The sequence below is a fragment of the Culex pipiens genome, chromosome 2 (assembly GCF_016801865.2).
Source record: "Culex pipiens pallens isolate TS chromosome 2, TS_CPP_V2, whole genome shotgun sequence".
NCBI classification, from domain to species: Eukaryota; Metazoa; Arthropoda; class Insecta; order Diptera; family Culicidae; genus Culex; species Culex pipiens.
Genome location: NC_068938.1, coordinates 13,637,282 through 13,651,366, shown reverse-complemented (window position 1 = coordinate 13,651,366; position 14,085 = coordinate 13,637,282). Strand labels below are relative to the sequence as shown.

The window sequence follows — 14,085 nt, the reverse complement described above, 5'->3', positions numbered from 1 at the left end:
TCATCGTACACAGCGGAAGAGGCTTAAGCACTTCTACACAAACACCACGCAACAAACTTCCCCTTCTCTCACACTACAGAGACACTCGCGAGAAGCCTCGGCTCGTTGGAAGCAAAATCAATATGGCAGCCCCGCAAAATCTAATCTTCGGCTTGTTAAATCACTGGATTATCGCGTTTTTCTAGCAGATGTTACGAAAAATCCTTTTCGACGGCACTAAAAAACCAGTTGCACAACACTAAAACACAATTTTGACCCGATATTTTGCGTTTTTCACTGTTAAAACTGACGTCAAACACGAGCAACGAACGAGCATGACCGAACCGCGTTTGAGCACTTTACTCTCTCATTTAATCATTTTTAGAATTTATTTATTAACATTACGTTGCGTTTTGTTTGTATGTTACGGAAAGTTTTGAGAAAAATTGAATAAAAAGATGTAAGAATGAAAGTGAAAAGTTTTTTTTTATCAAATTTAAGTATCACTTGTTGTAGATGTTAACAACATTTACAACATTTAAAATACATTTGAAACATATTTCAAAATAATGATTTGGAAATAATTATGGGGACCATACAAAAAAAAATGTACAGGCTTGATTTGGTTAAAAAAACAAAACCAACTCAGCAGCATTCCCGAAAGTTACGCTAAAACACTTACTAATTCCACTAGCAAACAAACTTTCATCACTTTCATTGACCCAAACCAGGTGCCAACAAACAAACAAAAAATATGCTCACAAAAGTCACACCTTCCGCGTATCGGAAAGGTCCAACTTTTGGGAAATACACCTGCTTCAACCCGAACCTCAAGTCGAACTATCGAGTTGGAAAGGTTTAAACTTTTCTTTTTCTGTTCCCCCAAAGGGCCTCCTAGTTTATTGACACGTTTACTGTTTGCAACACTTTGCACCTTGACGCCAACTCGGTGTTGACTTTTTTCATTCTAGTTAAAAGTGTTTGTTTATTGGGAAGTTTTTTTTTTTTTTTTTTTTGAGGTCTTGGGAGAAAATGTTGGACTCAATTTCCTCCACTGGTAAATCCCACCAAATTACTCACGTCAAATTATCCATCATTAGTCGCGTACACTTGCGCCGAGCTCTTAACAAGCCGTAGGGGAGAGTGGGGAGACTTGATCCCCTTTTTTTGTATCACACATAACTCTGTTAATTTCACACAAAACTATAAACTTTTTGCATGAATTGAAAGCTTAAACATTCATCTATGTTTGGCTAATAAGGGTATTTCATCAGATGAACTATTCGAATCATGCCAAGCGTTTTAAAAAAATATTTTAAACCGGTATTTTAAAAAGGTTAGGGGTAACTTGATCCCCCTTTCAACATTTTGCAGAAATCTTAAGCAAAATGTTTCTTATTCATCCAAACTTTTAATTTTCTATAAGTTACAGCAATTTCACATAAAACCTGTACGTTTGTGTTCAAAATATAATAGTTTAGTATGTAAAATATTTAAAAACTTAAAATATTATTTTTTAGACCAAAATTTAGCATTTTTACAGAAGCTGAAAATTTTTGATTACAAAACTTTTGAAAAAAAGTTCAAACAGCAGTAAGTTATGTACAACTATACTAAAGGAAACTATGTACTAAAAACCCAGCCCAATTAATTAATCTTGAGGCTGATTCCAGTGACTGTAAAAATGCAGGGATCAAGTCTCCCTAAATGCACTTTTTTAAACAATTGATTGTAAAAATAGTATGACGATAAATTTAACATCAAATGCGTAAGGGTTTTGGAGTTGATAAGTTTATCAAACAATTCATGTATAAAAAATATTTTTTTGAATAATTTTTGAGTGTTTTCTATAGATATCAAAACAAAGAAAAAAAGATCTCTTGGACGTTTTTTGCAGCTCGTTTTAGAAAAATGTGTGTAACTCAATCTAAACATTTTTTAATTTTTTTCTTTGTTTTCTACAATGAGTTTTAGTTAATTTCGCACAACTTTCTAGAACAAAGCTAATAGTTTTACCCACATGCTGACGAGATACAGGCTTGGGATCAAGTGTCCCCGGGGATCAAGTCTCCCCACTCTCCCCTATAGTAGCTTCAAGTGCTGCCTGAAGCAGCTGCGATCGCTCGCGATCAAGGATGCTCGTAAAATTTAATGAGTTTCTTCCCATTTGCCGTCGTCTTGGGCTCTGTGGATTAGAAGATTAAACAGAAGCTCAAGAGTGCTATGAGTTTCCAGCGTCAATAGCCACCGAATCAAACAGATACTTTCTTCTTCGTATGCTAGAGCCGGTTTTCCCCCTCTCTCCCCGCAAAAACTGCTTAAGGTGAAGCGCTTCCCGCTTTTCACACTCTCACTCTTCACGCTGTCAGATGAGCTGTATAATAACAATAATACCTTATTAACGCGTCAAAACGGCGAAGAAAAATGATGTCGGCCTAGTCTCACCTGCTCGGTCATCAAACTAAAGTAGGTTTCTTGTACGTTTCGTGGGGACGACGCGTTTTATGTCCACAAGAATAGAGCATTAAACGGCTTTCGGTTAAGGGGAAAGAGGACACAAGAGGTACCAAATACGTGTTGAATACATAATTCCTGGCACATAATTCCTCTCGTATTAACAATCTAACACTTCTTCGCTCACTCTTTTTTTCGGGTTGATTCCTCGCAACTAACTGCCTTGTGACAATAAAATCATAAAACTAGCACTATAAACGTGCCGCGACCCCCGGAACGGTGAGGATTTGAGTCGTTTAGAAGAACGTTTGCCAAAAAGAGAGACATCGTGAATATTAATGCCGAAATTCAATCATCATATAATTTCACGATTGAATCATGAAAATTGACGAAAATCCTAAAACATCTTACTTTTTGAAATACTAGGCAGTTCCAGAATTCCTTCCGTCAATTGTCCAAATCCGTAACTTGGGTTCAAATCCCAAAACCTCTTTTTTTCGGGACTAACCCCAAACCCAACTGGTGGACGCCGACACGGAAAGGGAAATTTATATTCAACTGCAGATGATTTATGACCCGGTTATTATCCGAATGAGCGTTTTATTGTTCTCCTCGCCGGTTGGCCAGTCGGTCGGGCCAGCCAGCCGGCCGGCTTTTCCTCCTCTTGAGTCATCCGAAGCCGTGGTTGGGACTGGTGTGTTACGGACTGGCTGGGTGTGTATTTGCGTATAGTTTTTTTTTTCTACTTCCTCAAATGGTCCTCTCTTTCTCACTAGTCGGCATACGCAATTTGAATAAAATTGGCATGAGTAGGGATGTTAGTGAAGAAAATAAATTCATTTTCCAAATATATGAAACATTTGATTAAAAAAAATGATTGAATTTGTAATAAAAATAAAATATTTTAATCCAATTAGCTAACAATTTCCAATTCAATTCAGTTTTATTTGTGAATAATCCAAGTTACAATGAGTTCATTTAGGTATATTACAGAGTTTTAGTGTTCCTTTCAGCTGTGTTTTACATCGTAATTCAATCGAAAAATTATTACTTATAACTATGGAATAGACAAGAGTAAGAAAAAGTTTTCAAAAAACTTACAGAAAAGCTTACAATTTCAAAATTTGTTTTAATCACCATTTTTGTATTTATTTAAATTGTAAATTGTAAAGTATATTCAAATATTATGAAACTCAAATTTGGACATTTTAACAACACCCTTTAGCAAATTAAATTATATAATTCGCTAATCCCGTGCATCCTATATGTTACGTAATATTTGAATAAGCCCTAAATTGTATAAACTTATCAAATTCTGTTGCAAATAAAGTCAGAGCGCCATGATGATTAAATTTCTTGTAGCTGGCAGGCTTGCGGAAGAACACTTTTAATTTAGATTTTTTTTTCATTAAATATGTATACGGGAAAAAATATCCAGATTATTGCAAGGCTTTTTATTTTTGAAGCAAAATCCTCGAAATAAGTACTTTACTGAAATTTATTGAAATATTTAGTGGACTAAAAAAATATGTTTTTTTTTCGCCAGAATTTTAGATTGTCCCATCTGGTACCATTTTTTTTGGATTTTAGTAAAAAAGTGTTTCAGAAACAAATTAAACATATTGTCACACTAAATTTAAAAAAACAGTTTAAGATGCGAAATCGAATTTGCAATCGAAAATGATTTTAATTTTTTCATAGATAAAGTGCATTGATTGCAATTTGGAAATATTTTAGAAGAAGATGCATCCCCGCACAAAACATTTTAGGCTTCAGGTCTTATGGACAATAATTTATGAAAAATGTGTTTTTCTCAGTCTCATTTTTCATTTTTCAACTGAAAATATATCGGAAACGAGTTTCAAAGTTAAATAGTTCAACTTTCGAGAAATTTTCAATGATAATACCTTAATAATTTTAAAATGAAGCATACAATTTAAAGGAATACAAAGGAGTAAATCTCAACGATTTCGCAATTTTAATCGTGATTTTAAAATTTACATTTTATGATTTGTATGAAACTTTGTCCATGAATTCCCTATTTCAAAAATTATAAAATTTGTTCAAACTTTGAAAATAAGAAAATTATCTATTTGTTAACCTGTTTTAAAAAATGGTTATACTAGTAAATTTGGATTTTTTTTATAATAAACATAGATCTAGGGTTTTTTTTTTTCAAAATTTATTTTCCCCAAAAGAGCACTCAGCTAGCAAAATCTAAACTTAGAAACATGTACCCTCCCTGTAAAGGCTTATGAATTATTCTCAGTTGAAAGGTTCTCCAAATCTTATAAACACTAATTAAATTGAAAACTTATAATGAACAAATAAAAAAAACACAAAAGTGTCATTATTTAACAATAAAAATTGAACCAATAGTTTCCGAGATATGGCAATTAGGAAAATTCATGTTCATCGATTCGAATTCTTCAAGAGGCTGCATCTCCTGTATTGCCTGATTTTTAAAGTCCCAGAGAGAAAATTACAGGAAATTTTCTCAGCTCTTAAAAAAATATTTCAAGGGTACTTTACTTCCAAAAAGTATTTTAAAAATGAAAAAAAAAATATTTTTTTTGTACCTACAAGTAGCGACAACTTGAAAACGGTACATGTTATTATTATTATTAGTTTTATTAAAGACACTTTACCATTGCAATGGCATTCGTGTCGTAGGTACATGTTATCCAAAAATTGTAAAGTACTATTCAATTGCAAATTTGATTTTGCTTTGAAAATTTATTTAACATATTTTTGTCTCCTAAAACATATCAAAACATTTCGAAAACTAAAAAATACGTATTTTGGGAATTTGTTGATAAAAAGTTAACCCTCTATTACTCAACCTTTCAACTCAACTAAACTCTTAAAATTCAAGAAAATTTAACGTTTGTGATTTTGACTTGTTTTGTGTGACATTGCCAGTGTTTTTAAAACTTTTTTTTCTGGGGTCAACTTTGGCTAACATTCCCTATATTTTAAGCAAAAATAAGTATGTAGTAATTTTTGTAATGTCCTTTTTTTACTGTAAGAAAAATACTATCAGAAACAAACATGAATTAAACAATATGAATGCAAATCATAAAAAAACTTAAAATAAAAGAAGAAAAACATAAAACAAAAGAAGTAAAGTTTTTCGTTAAATAAAAGTTGCTCATAATGACCTCCTGAACATGGGAAAAATAAAAAAATCGAAATAAAATTTGGCCATTGAAGGCTTAAAAAAGCTGGGGAGTTTTCCGTGTACCCACTTTTTTTTGAAAATTCCTAATCATATCCTATAATTTTGCCGAAGACATCAAATCGATCAGAAAATCCTTTCGATCTCAAATGCAGATTTTCATACATTTAGAAACTTGTATGAAAAAAAAAAACATTTGGAAACATTTGGTTTGATTAAAACATTTTTTTTTTTTGAAAATAGCTGAACTTTTCACAAAAGTTTAATTTTTAATTAGGCCGTTGCAAATATTTTTTGAAGTTTATGTCCCTCGGCTCTGAGCAAAGTCGAGGGGGAGCAAAAAAATATAAAAATTTAAATTACAAGCCTAGGTTTCAACATTTGGATGAAAAAAGTGTTTTTAAATGCATTTTACAGGCGTACAGTTGCTTTCCAATCATTAGTTTTGAAAATATCGAGTTATTAACGGCATTTTTTTTTCGCAAAAAAAAACTTTTCGTGGGACTGTACATTGGTATTTCATGAAAATTTAAAATGTTTTCAAAAGAGTTCAAACATGCTAAATATGATTATAAACGCGGGAAAATGCATTTTAACTGGTTTTCAGTTGATTAAACTTTAATTTTCACTAAAATTTTGAAGTTTTTCGGAAAAATATTTTGTTATTGAAAATTTAATAATTTATTTCGAAAATCATGTTTTTTGCTGATAGTAAAAACTAATAATGGTTATAATTGGAGCATTTTTTAAATATATGGAAAGAAAATATTTTGTTTAATTCACGTTTCCATTCTGCTCTTGAAATCAGATCATCCCTAAATACCTCCTCAAACTACACGGTGGCCGTGCGTTGCAATACTACATTTCGTGATCCCGAACTCCGTGTCTCGCAACAACCACCATAGCTGCGCTACTGTCGTCGTCGTTGTCACGACTTTTTTTTACTCCCCTCCCAGCTTCGACCCACAAATCTTGGAGTCGTAAAAATCCAAGTCCGACCAACCGGGGCCCCTCCCCTTAACTTTCGCAAAGACTCTTCAGATCGGCGACCGGCGCTTCTTCATTCATAGCGAACCCTTCCACCGCTTCTTTTTTTTAGGTTGTTCAGGAATATCTGCCAGGGTGGTACGGTCCCCTTGAGTTGGCTTTGTGGCCGGCCGCGGTTGGTTCGGTGTGGTCATCTCTCTCTGGTCGGCTTTTGTCGAAATCCCGCCGAACTAGACAAAAGATTTATGGCCCAACGCTCGATCATTAAATCATCTTGGGAGAGCTGCACACAGTTTTTTTTTTACTTCTGGACCGGACCAACGTCATGGTACCGCCCGGTGGATCCATATGGTCATCGAACGCGGGGTAAGGCCGTTACGACGCAAGACTTTACGACTAAATTAAATTAGTGTGTGAGACAAATGGTTGGATGGTTGGGGACGACGACTCTGCAAACGAAAGATCATAAACACCTCCTCGGATCATATGTTCTGCTTGGATTGTTTGGAGCAATTTTTACGGACCGGATTCCTGGGGCACCGGATTGAGAAGCTGTGGCCACCACGTCCAAACAAATCCGGGGGAAAATTCCCAAGAACTGTGAACCCGCTGCCACTTTTGTAGGTCATCCAGTGATTACACATCACAAAGATCTTCTAAGATCTTGTTTAGTTTGTTGTTCTGAGGGAAAAGGGACACGCTACAAATCTTAACCTTCTTCAAAGAGGATGGATTCTGCTTGTCTCCGGTTAAGGGGAAGATGCCATGTCATCTACTTCAACGAGGGGGGGTTCATAAAGTAAATTATGCCGTTGTCATGAAGGAGGGAAAAAAGAAGAAGAAGAAAACGACAAACCACGAAACGATAGAGGTGTCAGAACAGATGTAGCTCGTTAATTCATTTACGCCTTTTTTTCGGGGGAGATCGATTTCAGAAAGAGATAGATCTGATTTAGGATGGGTTTCAAAGGCATGGAGATCGTTTTGGTTGAAACGCGTGGGTTGAAATTTGTTGGTTCCTGGGTTTAATTTTGACAATATCCAATTCACTGGGTTTGGTTCAGAAAAAAGTAAACAGTAAAACTTCAATAATAATAAAAAAAACATAATATGCACATTATAACATTAATACTATTCAATTTATAACCCAACTTGAAATGTAATTTACAAGATTTTGTTTAAAATTCAAAAAAAAATGTTTATAAAATAATAGTAATTATCAATTGTTAGTTACATCTTTTTTCATTTTTTCTAAATAAATATAAATATCAAGAATTGATCACCAAAACAAGTTTTTACGAGCTTTTAACTTTTATCTTCTTTTCATTTGGAATATTTTCATGCAAACTGGCTCCTTAGATTTTTTTTTTTAAAAGAAATTGAAAGACTTTTAAAATGTGCTGTTAAAAAAACTTATGGAAATTTAATGGAAAAACAACTTGTTTTCAGCAGTTTTACACAAAATGTGTTGGGTTCAGCGATGGAATAATCATCATCAAAAGAAAATCTTTGAACGTCCATCAAGAGAAAAAATCCGAAGGGAGCATGGCTCTCCCTCTCGCGCACGAATGATCGGTAAAAGGAAACTAAAAAAATCATCATCTTGATTATTCGGCGGAACATCTTTTTAATACACTTGCAAGTGTAACGTCACACGTCGAAAAATGACCTGTCACATTTTGTAGATGGGCAATGTGTGTGAACAAAGTGAAATAAATAAACTTACAAGGAAATTCACAAATAATCATCAGCAGATTGATTTTCTTGGAGAATTTCGGGAGCGATTTTCTTTTGCGTGATTTGCCTCCTCTATCTTTCGCGGGTGAAGAAAGTTCGCAAGCGAAAATGATTTTTTTGCGATTATTCCATCCCTGGTTGGATTATATTCAAGGTTCTGCTCTATCACTAGTTTGTTTTCTTTAGTTTCTTAAGTTTTTGATTTTGATGAGTTAGTTGTGTTTTCTATCCATATTCAAAATACGAGTTTGGAATTAATAAATTTGCAACAATATTTCAAAATGGCTTAAAATCGAAGTTACGATGCATTCTATTGAATGTTTTTGAAATTAAAAAAAATAAGAAACTTCCAAATTTATCTTGTCCAATTTTTTTGAAGACAAAGTGGAAGGAAAGAAAACATAATAAATCTCAAATCAGTTATAACTGAACAAAATAAAATTAAAATTTGACTCTCATAAATGTTGGTTTCTTTCTCCATTTTTTGCCGTTTTTTTGTCCTATGCAAATTATTTGCCAAGTTTTTGTAAACCACTTCCTCCTTAAAAAAAATTCTGGAAATCAGAAGGCAAAATAATATTTCTAAAAATAGATGATTTTAAATTTTAAAAATAGATGATTTAAAAAAAAAACTTGGCGCAATAATTTTATTGCAAATTGTTTTTATTTGCTTTTGACAAAAATGGGACATTTTCGATATTAAAACAAATTTTGCATTTAAGGACTACAGATCTGAAAAAGATGTGAAACTTGAAAGAAAAAATAAATATTTTCATGAATGCATTTATATTTTTGCTGATTCTTTGTAGAATAACTTGTAAAAAGTATAATGTATTTTGTGATGATTTTTATTTTTATTTTTTTTACACTGAGGAAGGAACATGAAATTTCGACAGAGGAACAAAATACAGCTTTTCAAATAATAGAAAAATCATAAATAAAACCTGACGTGAAAAAAAATATTTGTAATAAAGAAGGGCATATGAATATGATTCATTTTTTTCTGTTAATAAGTCCAACGATAATTTTTTTTAAGTTGTTGTCAATTTCCTTAAAAAGACCCCCTTGGACATTTTCCTCAAAAAGTCTAAAGATAAACTAATTTTTGAACAAAATAGACAGTTTCGATAAATAAAATAAAAAAAGTTGAAATAAAGAAGTTAAATTAAAGAAAATAGCAAGTTAATGAATCCGTTTACTGTACTGTAAACAACAAGCAACAGTTTACAAATTTTCGCCAAAGTGGTGAAGTTTAGACTACCTTAACCCTCTACAATACAACACCCCCACTAGGCAGGCTTCGATCTGAAAATTCGCCAAAAATCCAAATTTCAATCAATCTTTAAATCATAAAAAAGCGTTGGAAAGAAGTTACTGATTGGTGCGCTGGAAGTGAGGACGCGAAGTCGTGATTATTCAGGTTAATTTTTTTTGTGTCGCTGTTCGTATGGGTTGAGTGATTGTGGTAATTGAATAATAGCATCATTGGTGCGCTGGAAGTAGGGACGCGAAGTCGTGATTATTCAGATTATTTTTTTGTGTGCTTTTGTGTCGCTGTTCGTATTGGGTGAGAGCATAATTTGTAAAGGTGGTGTAAAAAATATTCGGAGTGAAAAGTGATTTTTTTTGTGTGCTTTTTGTCGTGAATTGTGTGTGTCTTAATTTATTGTTTTGTGATTTTCAAAGCCCTTCCTATATCATCGTTGATCGGAAGGCACGGCGTCGGGTTAGTTGTGTTTAAATTTTTCGAATAAGGTTTTATTTTTTTGTGGTGAAAAAGCCATTTCTGTAAAATGATCGAAAGACGCACTGACAATTTGGATCGGCGAGTTAATAGTGGAGCAAAATAATTGTGTGTGAGTGATTTTGTGTGCTAACCAGAAAGACCTTCCCATAGCATCGTTGCTCGGAAGGCTCGCCGACGGGTCTGTTATGAAAATCCTCCTCAAAGCGTCGTAGCTCGGGAGGCATCGAAAAGCCAATAGCTTATCCTACTAACCCAAAAAAAAAAAAAATAATCACGTGATGCTTGAAGGAGATGCTGTGGATTCAACGGTCTCACGCGGTATCAACAAGTATATAGCGAAAAACTATGTGCTACTTCAACTATCGGAATAACATTCCTCCCTTTTGTTGAACTGCAGGCTTCTTGGGAGGGCGCCGGTATTGACTAATAAAGTAGGAATCTTCAGAGGTTTAACAGTGAACGGATGGTTGGCTCCCACTGATCATTTTTGATTCATTGTTTAACTTCAGCTGATCTGTCAATAACGGAGTAGCAGCTCATTGGCAGTCAACCATGCTCATGATCATGCTCAAAAGCGTTGGAAAAAAGATACTCTTAAAATTTAGAAAGTTGTAGAGCCAATTTTGGCTGAAAAAAATAATAAAAAAATTGATTATAAAAACATGAAAAAACTAGAAAGGCCAAATGATAGGAGATAGTAGAATAAGCCAAATACTATCAGAAACAAACATAAATTAAACAAGATAAACAGTTTACAGTTTTTTGAAATTATGGTAATCGTAAAACTCACAGGGAATCATTTCTTTGAAATAGAGATTTATTTTAAATATTGTACAGATTTTTGAGCACGATTCCAAATTACTTTTAGCTCAATTGCATGCATTATAGTGAAAATGCATTATAATGCCAATCATAGTTGAAGTCAACTCTATAATACTATTAGAATTACAAATTGGTGCTTTGATTATTTATCTTCTGTCATATTTTTCTAAATTAAAGAAAGTCAAATTGGTGTGTCATAGGGAATAGGACCACAAATTCACAAATTATTTTGAAACATTTGATTAAGCAACAATTCTCGTCCGTATGTTGCAAGATTAAATTTGCTGGATCAGCTAACAAAAAATCATAATAATATCAAAATAATTGAATCGAATTGTTGAAATAAAGAGTCATTTATTTTCTAAAGTTCTTTAAATATATAGAAAAAAAAAATCAAAAAAGATTACTCGCTTTGAATAAATATTGCATTTATTAAAAAGTTCATTTACCATACTAAACCGAAATTCCAAAACAAATGATCCTGCTGCAGTAATAAAATGCTTTTACTGACCTATTAGTAAACAGCCAGCGCATAAATTATAACGGTTCCCAATAAATCACGAAGCTCAACTCGCGTGTGGGATTCACCCCATTCCCTACCCTTTCCCTGACATTCTCCTGGCCCGTCACAATCACTCATCCATTCACTTACTCATCCGCATTCATTCATCGCCACCGAACACTAGATCGTGTGTCCAGTCCTGCCTCGGTCCAGAGCTGGGTCGGGGACTTTCTCGCGAGAAGACTGCATCATCCCACGGGGAGATGCACTTTTGGTCACTGCATTTTCGCTGCGTAGGAGATAGTCCCGTAACTCCGTGGCATCTGTGCAGGGTCCACAATCAAGTGGTCGGCCACTGCTCGAGCGGGTTGGGTAGGTCCAATAGACGGCGATCTTTCTAGTGAAGTCAATAGCTGTAAAATATTTAAAACGATAGAGTCTCTGAGAAATCGTTTTCAAATAGACATGACTTTCTTCCAGCTTGCCAGAGATCTGTTCAAGCACTTCAAGTGGTTCCTCGGAGATGGCTTATTTGGTGGAGCTCTATTGGTGTGTGACGTATCTCGCGGTGGACATTGATCGATCTACACGAGAGGCCATTCGTTCTTCTTCACGGGTGGTCATCGATCAACGCCTAGAGGACCTGCCACGATCGGTCCGTAGATCTCCTCATTGACATTCACGGCCTCTTCGGCCCGTTGAAGATGATTGATGACCGCGAGGAAAGTTGTTGACTTTGGCCAATTGTTGAGGCGTAACTTGGTGGACGGCGATCTTTATGGAATTGGCAAAAAAAATTAACAACGTGAAAACCTTTCACCCAAAGATCCCTGTGACCAGCTGCCAGCTGAAAGTTGTAGGCGTTTTGACCATATCACCATCATTAGCCTGCGTTGAAGGGAGGCCCTTAAGGGGAGACCGTCTTGTAATGAGAAAGTGGCGCGATGATAGCAACCTCGGGTAAAACAAAATATGCATACGTTTAAGGCTCGAAAACAAGGTATTAAACACGATTTTAATGTTCCGCTTGAAACGGAGAGATTGAGTTTGGTTGGCTGGCTGGCTGGGCTGGAATAATAGCTTCATGAAGCGCATCGGCGACGGCAGATGGAAGATTGCCTGCTGCAGCTGGTGGTGACGGTGACTGCCTGGCCACGGAAATGTGGTTTGGAGAAGGGTTCAGTTGTGGCAAAAGTTGGAATTTGCATGGTCATGAGTCCTAACGGAGATGTTATTTACTAGAGAAATTGAAAAAAAGAATTGACTAACTGCTGGTGAAGGCTAATAGTAAGTAGGATAATAGTTCAACTAATTTCAACCTGAATCTAAGAATTTTAAAGAAAAAATGGGAATGTTTACTTGATTCGTCAAATTTTAATGTGATTACAGTGAAGGAATTGTTCTCTCATCAACTGTATTAATTTTTATGATTGCGGATGTCAAGGTTTAAGGTGGTAGATGGAGTCTTTCACTTTTGGGCAATGACTGTCAATGATGGTTCTGAATTCAATGTCCAGAAATAGTAAATTGAAATAAAAAAGTAATCACTATATGTAAAATGCTTCTACAAACAATACAACGAAAACCATTTTTTTATTGAAACATTCTGAATCAAGATTTGAATGTTTTTCTAAAACCAACATGGCCGCCAAATGGCCGATTGGGAATGATGCCTTCCAGAGCCTTAAATGATATATAAGAATGTTTTGAATCATTTGACTCAAATTTAAATTTGCTGGAAATCATTAGTTTTAAATTAAATGTTTCTGTGAACTAATGATTTATCTTTAGTCCTTATCTTTTGCAAATTTTAATTATTCTGACTGTTCATAAATATATTAGAAAAAAGTCTCAGAATTATTTTGAAACACATAAAAAATAAATTTTATTATACCTCTAAATCCAGAGTATTTTTTTGAAAAGGTCCAATAAACAAAATTTTTACCAAACTATGTATTTTCGGAAAAATACAAGAAAATGTCAGTTTTTCAGAATTTTGTCAAACATTTTGGAAGTTTTTTTGAAATGCTTAAAAAAATACAAAATTACATATTTTTCAGTTTTTTTAAACAATATGGAATACCAAATTAATAGTCAGGGCTAGTTTTTCTTCGCGATTTAGCGGAAACCGCGTAATCCGTGAAATTTGCCCTGGCCGTGTAATTTAATAAATACCGTGAAATGCCACTAAATTTTAAATAATAATTAGAAAATACTTTTCAGAGCAATAAAGCATTGATTGTTTTTTATTCGTACACTTTACAAGTCTCAAAAAAATAAAAAAATAATACAAGGCAAATTTAGAAAAAAAAATTAAAATATTTTTCATTACATACAATATTTCATCCATTATATAAACATACAGATAATTAATTGCTAATTTCCAGCAAAACTTCTTGACTCCGAAAAATGCAAGAAGAATGTAAAAGAACGTTATTCAAAACAACAGTAAAAGAAAAAGTTAAAAAATTAGCTATATAATTTTTAAATCATAGTAAAATTAATTAAAATATGAATGAACAAGTTGCACATAACGTGAGATAAATGAGAAAAGAATTTTTATATTTTGATTATAAATGAAGTTTTTAATTTAATTAGTTTGAATACATGTCAACATACAGGTTAAAATAAAATTTACTTAACATTTTGTATGGTACCATAGTTTTCAGGAATTATCAT

At 33.8% G+C, this 14,085-nt stretch overlaps 1 protein-coding gene across 1 annotated transcript in view; it reads left to right on the top strand.

Moving 5' to 3' along the window:
- Positions 1-14,085, top strand: part of LOC120413859 (LIM domain transcription factor LMO4) — a 361,145-nt gene that overhangs the window by 26,027 nt on the left and 321,033 nt on the right. The gene's annotated exons all lie outside the window — the stretch shown is intronic.